We start from the raw sequence: 12,110 nt of genomic DNA on the forward strand, positions 1-12,110 counted from the left end.
AGCCCAGACCCATGATGAGCCTCATCGAGGCCGGTGGGGGGGTCGAGACTATGGACAACACCGTACGAGGCCGCCAGAGCATAAATCAAATCTAGTTGTAAACTTCCCTATGAGAACAGTGAGGAGCAGACAGGCCCCTAGACGGGGATTATCTTAGAACACATCTAAGATAGTACTGAGGTGTACCACACTGGTCGTAAAGGAAGTCCAGTGGACTTGTCCACCTCCAAAACAAATGGCAACAATAATCATTCCTTGCCATGTGTAGTAGCCACTACAAGACAACTAGTGCTCTAATCATGTGTTCCGGTAGATAATATTTCAGAATAAATCAGTAGGACAACTGGACCCCTTGAATACCAGTACCAATACCACAGTCAGTCCAGCAACACTCAGTAAGAGGATTAGTAACCTCACAAGTTAAATTACTATTGATAATAGCAACATAGGTGTCACTCAGAGTGCACCACGGGGAAGGGAATCTCCATTGCACTCTTCCAATGGTTGACACACACCACTAATAAATAAGAACCCTCCGTTCAGGAGAAAAGTTATTAGAAGTCATGAACCATGATCACACCACATACGACTGGTCTAATACTTAGAGTACTTCCGTCGTGAGGTTAACTCCTCCATGGATAACATAGCTATGAAGTAGACTTCTTCATACCTACCGCCACTACAATAGTGGAAGACAGTGACTGGTAGTAAAACCACTACAGACTCCCTCGACACCAATTCTGACTGACCTCCAGGCATTGACCTGAAAATTACCTGACTACGTCAGACTCATTCTGAACAAGTTGTAATCTGCCAGGATACTTGGTTTTCTTCCCTTGACATGTGCGCTTGTGTAAGCATAAACGCACATGCACAACGGAACATCCAATTAGGATTTATGCTAGGATTACTTAAGGGTCCGAGCAAAATACCAGCCTTAGTAAAATTGAACATTTATTTTGAGGCCTTTAACTCTACAGCTACAGCACTCACCAGTTTTCTTCTCAGAAGTCCATAGGTCATCCCTGTAGACTGCCCAAAACTAGTGCCTTACAGCTGTAGACTTATCATATAGTTGTCAACTTAGGATAGTACCCTAAGCACCACCCCGCAAATTAGGAAAGCCCTAGATATGACATTAGACGATGCCATGATAGGGTCATTTTGCCAAGACCATGGACGTAGAAAGAATACTGTCCAATTAGATGATTAAGGTGGCATAACTGTATTTTGTTTTGTTTATGCTTTCATTCATTTTGTTTCATTTTCTTCGGCACATAGAAAGTGATAGAGCCATAAACAACTCCCCCATACAACCATCAGTTAGTGCCACAACGCCGCTCATTTGGGAGGAAATGTAATGATATATTTCATGAGTGTGTGTGCATTGTTAACATCTACCTAAGTTACTGCCCAGATATTCCAGTCTGGACGACTAGATGACGGGTCCGGAACGGCGATCCCAATCCGGACATCCGCTGCCGAGCCATGGAACGGACTTCTTCATTTGCAGAGACCCTACCCGGGTCAACCACCAGAGGGGGGACTGCAACAGTAACCACCAACTGGACATCTGCTGCCCAGCCATGGAACAGACTTCTTCATTTGCAGAGACCCTACCCGGGTCAACCACCAGAGGGGGGACTGCAACAGCAACCACCAACTGGACATCTGCTGCCCAGCCATGGAACGGACTTCTTCATTTGCAGAGACCCTACCTGGGTCGACCACCAGAGGGGGGACTGCAACAGCAACCACCAACTGGACATCTGCTGCCCAGCCACGGAACGGACTTCTTCATTTGCAGAGACCCTACCTGGGTCGACCACCAGAGGGGGGACTGCAACAGCAACCACCAACTGGACATCTGCTGCCCAGCCACGGAACGGACTTCTTCATTTGCAGAGACCCTACCTGGGTCGACCACCAGAGGGGGGACTGCAACAGCAACCACCAACTGGACATCTGCTGCCCAGCCATGGAACGGACTTCTTCATTTGCAGAGACCCTACCCGGGTCGACCACCAGAGGGGGGACTGCAACAGCAACAGGGACTGCAACCACAGATGGGAACCACAACGATGATCCACAACCAGGACAGCCCACGTTCATTTTTATGTTGGTTTGCAACATGCAGGTTAATCGCAAGATTGAACCCAACATGGGGGGACTGTCATGACGTTGGCCTGTGGGTAAGGTTTATGACCCCCCATAAATACCTTTCTCCCTTCCCCTCTCTCTCTGACCCTACTGAAGGACTCTCGAATAGCCTTGTTAAACATATAGAGTCTGGGAACATCAAACAAGTGGGGGAAAGGAACCATATTTCGGTAATAGAACCAGTTGGAAATATACCAGGTACTTAATGACTATGGATGTCAGTTCGGTTGTCATCTCAGACATTATGACTGATGACAGGACGACATAAACTGTACCTGGGAAAGTCTACACATTCTAGTTATCAGATTCACATGGAATTGTTGTGCAATTTAAGTAAAATGTTTGATATTGAAACTGTTTGTTAGGAGATTAAATGTAATTTTAGCTTCCAATTGAGAGAATTGGGTTTCATAAGGAAAGAGCCCTTCTCAATCAGTGGCCCACCCCTGTGAAGAGACATGGGTTATAAACCATGAAACACACCCTTCTCTCCTTCCTCTATATAAGCCCTTGACGAAATGTAACCAGCCTCTTCCGGGTACGTGAGGTCTGCAGCCTCTGCGTTAAAAGGCCTCACATGTCAAGTACAGAACTAAGCCAACCTCGGCGTGAGCTTTGGTTGCGAATGGTATGAACTTGGAACGCTTATTCACTACAGAAGTGATACTTCCTAGCCGTTGAGTTAGCAGCGGCCGCTGTAAATGTGGGCTAGGAAAGGACGGACGACGGATCCAGTCTAACACACAACGAAGATACTACAACGTATCCAATTTACCACCAGAGACATTCTTCCGAGGACAGGAAGATCTCTGTTGGCCAACCTGGCCAGCATCTACGACCAACCTACCGAAGCGCAGCTCAGAGTAAATATTTATTGCATTTTCCTTTTCCAAATGGGCGGTAATTTAGAATGCATAAGATTCTGTATTTACGATAGCACAGCTTCTCTCTTTGTTCCTCAGTCTCCCCGCTCTTTCATTCAAACCCAACCCCCTCTCTTTGTGTAACAAGCCTCATACAGGTTCCTTCCACCAGGGACGTTTTCTGTAGGACATAATTTGTATTCTGTGTATATGTAATTCTGTGTGATTAGTTTAGGTATTTGGTAAATAAATAATTAAACCCAATTTTGTATTGCTGATTCAACGTGTTAGCCAGGGTTCGTGAAGATAACCAAGAATTTACAACTTTCATATGAGACTGAAAATAAGGTGACGATTAATGTGGACTGCTATTGATGTAAAAGATTACTAGGTCTTTAAGAGTTTATTCGGAAGATAACAGCTCTATAAACATTCTTCCGTGGTGCCCCAACTTTCTAGTTAATGACATTTACATGATTAGCTCAATCAGGTGATATTAATTACAGAGAAAGGATTTTATAGGATAGCATGTCATATCACTTAATCCGGCATAGCCAAAGACACGACAGGGTGTAGCGAAATGCTTGAGTTCCTAGCTCCAACATTGCAATAGTATCTAACAATTCACAACAATACACACAAATCTAAATGTAAAATAATGGAATTAAGAAATATATAAATACTAGATTGAGCAATGTCGGAGTGGCATCGACAAAAATACAGTATAATAGAATACCATATATACATGAGATGAGTAAAGCAGTATGTAAACATTATTTAAATATGATTAAAGTGACTAATGTTCCATTATTAAAGTGACCAGTGATTCCATGTCTATGTAATTAGGGTATAAGTTGTATAAGTTTGCCCCTGGTTGGGCAGACCGCACCAGCCTCTGGAGAGCCCTGCGGTTGCGGGTGGTGCAGTTGCCGTACCAGGTGGTGATACAGCCCGACAGGATGCTCTCAATTGTGCATCTGTAAAAGTTTGTGGAGGTTTTAGGGGCCAAGGCAAATTTCTTCAGCCTCCTGAGGTTGAAGAGGTGCTGTTGCGCATTATTCACCACACTGTCTGTGTGGGTGGACCCTTTCAGATCGTCAGTGATGTGTACGCAGAGGAATTTGATGCTTTCCACCTTCTCCATTACGGTCCCGTCGATGTGGATAGGGGCATGCTCCTTTTGCTGTTTCCTGAAGTCCATGATCAGCTCCTTTGTTTTATTGACGTTGAGTGAGAAGTTATTTTCCTGGCACCACTTGCTCTGGAGGAAGCTTTGCAGATTGGCCACTAGCTGGCACAGCCACAGTCACAGTCATGCAATCTGATTTTAAACCCAACCCTAATCTTAACCATAACCTTAACCATACAAATAACCCTAATGCCTAACCATAACCTTAAATTAAGACCAAAAAGCACATTTTTGACTTTGCAACTGGCCCATCTAGTGGAAATCACTCACTTCTTCTTCTAGAGGAACATTTTATGACAATAAACGCCAAACTTTCAGCCACACAGACCCCAAACCCCAGGTCTATACCCCAGCCCTCTCCCAGCCTGATTCCCCCTTCTCTCAGCCCCAAACCCCATCTCTATACCCCAGCCCTCTCCCAGCCTGATTCCCTCTTCTCTCAACCCAAAACTCCAGCTGTATACCCCAGCCCTCTACCGGCCTGATTCCCCTTTTTCTCAGCCCAAAACCCCAGCTGTATACCTTAGCCCTCTCCCAGCCTTATTGCCACTCTCTCCTCACACTGAATTTTCCACTGCTGTGTGAAAGTGGGGGCTTGTGAGAGGGGGATAAGGTGTGAAAAAGTTAGAGAGAGAGAAACAGAGAGAGAGAGAGAGAGAGTGCAACAGAGAGCGAGTAGGAGAGATATACAAATTGATGGAAAGTGGTGTTGGGGGAAAAACATACAACATTATAAAATCCATGTACACAAACAACAAGTGTGCGTTTAAAATAAGCAAGAAACACACACATTTCTTTCCACAGGGCCGTGGGGTGAGACAGGGATGCAGCTTAAGCCCCACCCACTTTAACATGTACAGTTGCAAGAAAAAGTGTGTGAACCCTTTGGAATTACCTGGATCTCTGCATTGATTACTCATAAAATGTGGTCTGATCATCATCTTAGTCACAATAATAGACAAACACAATTTGACTAAACTAATAATCGACAAACAGTTGTACTTTTCACATTTTTTTTGAAGACATTAAGTAATCATTCACAGTGCAGGCTGGAAAAAGTCAGTGAACCTCTGTGTTAACGACTTCTCCAAAAGCTATTTGTAGTCAGGTGTTTCAATTAAGGAGATGAGATTGGAGGTGTGGGTTGCAAAGGTGCCCTGCCCTTTAAATAAAGGCACACAAAGCCTGGTTATTGACAAATCTTCTTCAGAATGATTGGTTAGTGTGAACCATGCCTCAATCCCAACAACTTTCACAGGACTTTAGAAGATGCATTATAGAGATGCACGAAGCTGGAAAAGGTTACAAAAGCATTGCTAAAGACCTTGGTGTTCATCAATCCACAGTAAGACAAATTGTCTACAAATGGAGAAGATTCAGGACTGTTGCTACTCTCCCTAGGAGTGGGCGTCCTGCGAAGATCACCTGAAAGAGGTGAGAAAGAACCCAAGGGTAACAACAAAAGACCTCCAGAAAACTCTACAAACAATGAAAGTCTGTGTTCATGTGTCCACTATCAGAAAAACACTGAACAACAATGGTGTTCATGGAAGGACACCACGAAGGAAACCACTGCTGTCTAAAAAATCCTTGCGGCACATCTCAAGTTTGCCCAAGACCACCTGGATGTTCCACAAAATGTGCTGTGGACAGATGAGACAAAAGTTGAACTTTTTGGGAAAAATGCACAACGCTATGTGTGGAAGAAAAAGGGCATTGCACACCAACACCAAAACCTCATCCCAACTGTGAAGCATGGTGGAGGGAGCATCGTGGTTTGGGGCTCCCTTGTTGCCTCAGGGCCTGGAAGCCTTGCAATCATTGAGGGAACAATGAATTCTAAAGTGTATCAAGACATTTTACAGCAGAATGTCTGGGCAGCAGTCCATGACCTCAAGCTTAAGAGAGTTTGAGTGATGCAACAAGACAATGACCCAAAGCACACAAGTAAATCAACTAAAGAATGGCTGAAAAGGAAGAAGATTTGTGTTTTGGAATGGCCAAGTCAGAGTCCAGACCTTAACCCAATCGAGATGCTGTGGCATGACCTGAAGAGGGCTGTGCAATCAAGACAACCCAGACATATTGATGAACTGAAACAGATTTGTTGGGAGGAATGGTTCAAAATTCCTCCTCAACGTTGTGCAAATCTTATGAGCAGCTACAGGAAATGTTTGGTGGAGGTTGTTGCTGCTAAAGGAGGATCTACAAGTTACTAAATTCAAGGGCTCACTTACTTTTTCCAGCCTGCACTGTGAATGATTACTCAATGTCTTCAATAGAAATTTGAAAAGTACAACTGTTTGTGTGTTATTAATTTAGTCAGAGTGTGCTTGTCTCTTATTGTGACTCAGATAAAGATCAGATAACATTTTATGAGTAATCAATGCAGAAATCCAGGTAATTCTAAAGTGTTCACAAACTTTGTCTTGCAACTGTATATCAACGAATTGACAAGGGCACTAGAACAGTCTGCAGCACCCGGCCTCACCATACTACAATCTGAAGTCAAATGCCTACTGTTTCTGATGATTTGGTGTTTATGTCCCCAACCAAGGAGGGCCTACAGCAGCACCTAGATCTTCTGCACAGATTCTGTCAGACCTGTGCCCAGACAGTAAATCTCAGTAAGACGAAATAATGGCATTCCAAAAAAGGTCTAGTTCCCAGGACCACAAATACAAATTCCATCTAGACACCGTTGCCCTAGAGCACACAAGAACTGTACATATCTCGGCCTAAACATCAGTGCTACAGGTAACGTCCACAAAGCTGTGAACGATCTGAGAGACGAGGCAAGTAGGGCCTTCTATGCCATCAAAAATAACATAAAATTTGACATACCAATTAGGATCTGGCAAAAAATACTTTAATCAGTTATAGAACCCATTGCCATTTATGGTTTTGAGGTCTCTTGGGTCCGCTCACCAACCAAGAATTCACAAAATGGGAAAAACACCAAATTGAGACTCTGCATGGAGAATTCTGCAAAAATATCCTCCATGTATAACGTAAAACACCAAATAATGCATGCAGAGCAGAATTAGGCCAATACCCACTAATTATCAAAATCCAGAAAACAGCCGTTAAATTCTACAACCACCTAAAAGGAAGTGATTCCCAAACCTTTCATTACCTACAGAGAGATGAACCTGGAGAAGAGTCCCCTAAGCAAGCTAGTCCTGGGGCTCTGTTCACAAACACAAACAGACCCCAGAGAGCCACAGGACAGCAGCACAATTAGACCAACCAAATCATGAGAAAACAAAAAGACAATTACTTGACACATTGGAAAGAATTAACCTCTTACATCTAGATGTTCCGCTAGCGGAACACCGCTCCAATATCCAATGATAGGGTGTGGCGCGAATTACAAATTCCTCAAATCCGAAAACTTCAATTTTTCAAACATATGACTATTTTACACCATTTTAAAGACAAGACTCTCCTTTATCTAACCACACTGTCCGATATCAAAAAAGCTTTACAACGAAAGCAAAACATTAGATTATGTCAGGAGAGTACCCAGCCAGAAATAATCTGACACCCATTTTTCAAGCTAGCATATAATGTCACAAAAACCAAAACCACAGCTAAATGCAGCACTAACCTTTGATGATCTTCATCAGATGACACTCCTAGGACATTGTTATACAATACATGCATGTTTTGTTCAATCAAGTTCATATTTATATTAAAAACCAGCTTTTACATTAGCATGTGATGTTCAGAACTAGCATTCCCACCGAACACTTCCGGTGAATTTACTAAATTACTCACGATAAACTTTCACAAAAAACATAATTATTTTAAGAATTATAGATACCGAACTCCTTTATGCAATCGCGGTGTCCGATTTTAAAATAGCTTTTCGGTGAAAGCACATTTTGCAATATTCTCAGTAGATAGCCCGGCCATCACAGGCTAGCTATTTTGACACCCACCAAGTTTGGTACTCACCAAACTCAGATTTACTATAAGAAAAATTGGATTACCTTTGCCGTTCTTCGTCAGAATGCACTCCCAGGACTTCTACTTAAACAACAAATGTTGGTTTGGTTACAAATAATCCATAATTATATCCAAATAGCGGCGTTTTGTTCGTGCGTTCAAGACACTATCTGAAGGGTAACGAAGGGGAACGCGCCGGCGCGTATCGTGACAAAAAAATTCTAAATATTCCATTCCCGTACTTCGAAGCATGTCAAACGCTGTTTAAAATCAATTTTTATGTGATTATTCTCGTAAAATAGCGATAATATTCCGACTGGGAGACGTCGTTTTCGTTCAAAGACTGAAAATGTAAAATGGACTCTTCACGTGCGCGCGCGCCCGTCTCATTGTTCTCAGATCGACCACTATCCAAATACGCTACTGTTTTTCAGCTAGGTACTGCAGAGTCATCATTCAACGTTCTGGCGCCTTCTGAGAGCCTATGGGAGCCGTGGAAAGTGTCACGTTACAGCAGAGATCCTCTGTTTTCAATAAAGAGGCTAAAGAAGGCCAAGAAATTGTCAGAGAGGGCACTTCCTGTTTGGAATTGTCTCAGGTTTTGGCCTGCCATATGAGTTCTGTTATACTCACAGACACCATTCAAACAGTTTTAGAAACTTTAGGGTGTTTTCTATCCAAATCAAACAATTATATGCATATTCTAGTTTCTGGGCAGGAGTAATAAACAGATTAAATTGGGTATGTTTTTTATCCGGCCGTGAAAATACTCCCCCCTATCCATAACAGGTTAACAAAAAAACTGAGCAAGATAGAATGCTATTTGGCCTGTGGTGGATGAATCAGAATTAGTTGGGTAACATAGATAATTAAGATGTTTTATTTGCATAATATGCTTATGTGAGATACTTGTCATATGTGAATGTATTGTTAAACCATGTGAAGGGATGGCATGATTAATGGGCAACCAATTATTTGTCTCCACAATGTCTGTGCGCAAGTCACTCCCCTCAGTGAGCTTGTCCAGGAGTGGAGTCAAGAGGGGGTTTACTTGAGATTGGAGTATCTAGAGTTGTCAATTGATTTATGCCATTGGATGAGCTAATGGTTCTGTTCTATACCGTACCAGGGAGAGACGGTTCCAGTTTGGAGTAGGAGGACCAGATACTGGTCTATACAATGAACACTGTTGATACAGCAGTTGCTGTCTGCTATGTTTTATAGATATCTTTCATACAAAACTTAACCTTTGTGAACTGTTCCTAAGATCTGTTGTTCGTCATGTACGTTGAGAGGGGTGGGTCTTCGGTATAAAAGATCTTTGTACTTTTGTGTAATCACTTTTCAATGGTTCATTGAAAGTCAAGTGCTTTTGCAAAAGCATCTTAATTATTAAAGATGTAGTTTTAAGTATAACTCTGACTTGTGTGTGAAGTTTGTAACTCTCCTCATTTGGTAATACAGAAATTAACCACCACAGGCCCTAAACAGAGAGTACACAGTGGCAGAATACCTGACCACTGTGACTGACCCAAAATTAAGGAAAGCTTTGACTACGTACAGACTCAGTGAGCATAGCCTTGCTATTGAGAAACGCCGCCCTGGGCAGACCTGGCTTTCAAGAGAAGGCAGGCTATGTGCACACTGCCCACAAAATGAGATGGAAATTGAGCTGCACTTCCATATTAGAGACATTTATTTCCCTCAGATTACACAGAACAACAAAGACCTGTTGTGACCTGTTGCCACAAGAAAAAGGGCAACCAGTGAAGAACAAACACCATTGTAAATACAACCCATATTTATTTACTTTCCCTTTTGTACTTTAACTATTTGCACATTGTTACAACACTGTATATGACATAATATGACATTTGCAATGTCTATTATTATATTATTTTGGAACTTGTGAATGTAATATTTACTGTTCACTTTTTATTGTTTATTTCACTTTTGTTTATCCATTTCACTTGCACTGGCCATGTAAACATATGTTTCCCATACCAATAAATCCCATTGAATTGAATTGAGAGGGGTAGCTAGGAGGTGAGAGTTTTCAACCTGCCCTGCTGAAAACAAATGAAAGAGGTCTTGTGTCAACATTCTGACGGCAATGACGATGACCCACAATGCACCCTGTTCGAACACACACTCTTGACTTAGATCTCAGGGTAGGTGAGGCCAATGCATATTTAGAGTTGTGTCACTGCATGGTTAGAGTGGTATCACTGCATGGATAGAGTGGTGTCACTGCATGGTTAGAGTGGTGCCACTGCATGGTTAGAGCGGTATCACTGCATGGTTAGAGTGGTATCACTGCATGGATAGAGTGGTGTCACTGCATGGTTAGAGTGGTGCCACTGCATGGTTAGAGTGGTATCACTGTATGGTTAGGGTGATGTCACTGAATGGTTAGAGTGGTGTCACTGCATGGTTACGGTGATGTCACTGCATGGCTAGGGTGATGTCACTGCATGGTTAGAGTGGTGTCACAGCGTGGTTACAGTGATGTCACTGCATGGTTAGAGTGGTGTCACTGCATGGTGACGGTGATGTCACTGCATTGTTAGAATAGCATCGCTGCATGGTTACGGTGATGTCACTGCATAGTTAGGGTGATGTCATTGCATGGTTACGGTGATGTCACTGCATGGTTAGAGTGGTGTCACTGCATAGTTAGGGTGATGTCACTGCATGGTTTCTGTGGTGTCACTGCATGGTTACGTGATGTCACTGCATGGTTGGAGTGGTGTCATTGCATGGTTACGGTGATGTCACTGCATGCTTCGAGTGGTTTCACTGCATAGTTAGGGTGATGTCACTGCATGATTAGAGTGGTGTCACAGCATGGTTACAGTGATGTCACTGCATGGTTTCTGTGGTGTCACTGCATGGTTACGGTGATGTCACTGCATGGTTAGAGTGGTGTCACTGCATAGTTAGGGTGATGTCACTGCATGGTTAGGGTGATGTCACCTACAATTGAAGTCGGAAGTTTACATACACCTTAGCCAAATACATTTAAACTCAGTTTTTCACAATTCCTGACATTTAATCCTAGCAAAAATTCCCTGTCTTAGATCAGTTAGGATCACCACTTGATTTTAAGAATGTGAAATGTCAGAATAATAGTAGAGAGAATGATTTTGTTCAGCTTTTATTTATTTCATCACATTCCCACTGGGTCAGAAGTTTACATACACTCAATTAGTATTTGGTAGCATTGCCTTTAAATTGTTTAACTTGGGTCAAACGTTTTGGGTAGCCTTCCACAAGTTTCCCACAATAAATTGGGTGAATTTTGGCCCATTCCTCCTGAAAGAGCTGGTGTAACTGAATCAGGTTTGTAGGCCTCCTTGCTCGCACACGCTTTTTCAGTTCTGCCCACAAATTTTCTTTAGGATTGAGGTCAGGGCGTTGTGATGGCCACTTCAATACCTTGACTTTGTTGTCCTTAAACGATTTTGCCACAACTTTGGAAGTATGCTTGGGGTCATTGTCCATTTGGAAGACCCATTTGCGACCAAGCATTAACTTCCTGACTGATGTCTTGCTTCAATATATCCACATAATTGTCCTTCCTCATGATGCCATCTATTTTGTGAAGTGCAGCAGTCCCTCCTGCAGCAAAGCACCCCCACAACATGATGCTGCCACCCCCGTGCTTCACGGTTGGGATGGTGTTCTTCAGCTTGCAAGCCTCCCCCTTTTTCCTTCAAATATAACAATGGTCATTATGGCCAAACAGTTCTATTTTTGTTTAATCAGACCAGAGGACATTTCTCCAAAAAGTACGATCTTTGTCCCCATGTGCAGTTGCAAACCATAGTCTGGCTTTTTTTATGGCGGTTTTGGAAAAGTGGCTTCTTCCTTGCTGAGCGGCCTTTCAGGTTATGTCGGTATAGGACTCATTTTACTGTGGAGATAGTAACTTGTGTACCTGTCTC

This window comes from Salmo salar, chromosome ssa26, assembly GCF_905237065.1.
Source record: "Salmo salar chromosome ssa26, Ssal_v3.1, whole genome shotgun sequence".
NCBI lineage: Eukaryota > Metazoa > Chordata > Actinopteri > Salmoniformes > Salmonidae > Salmo > Salmo salar.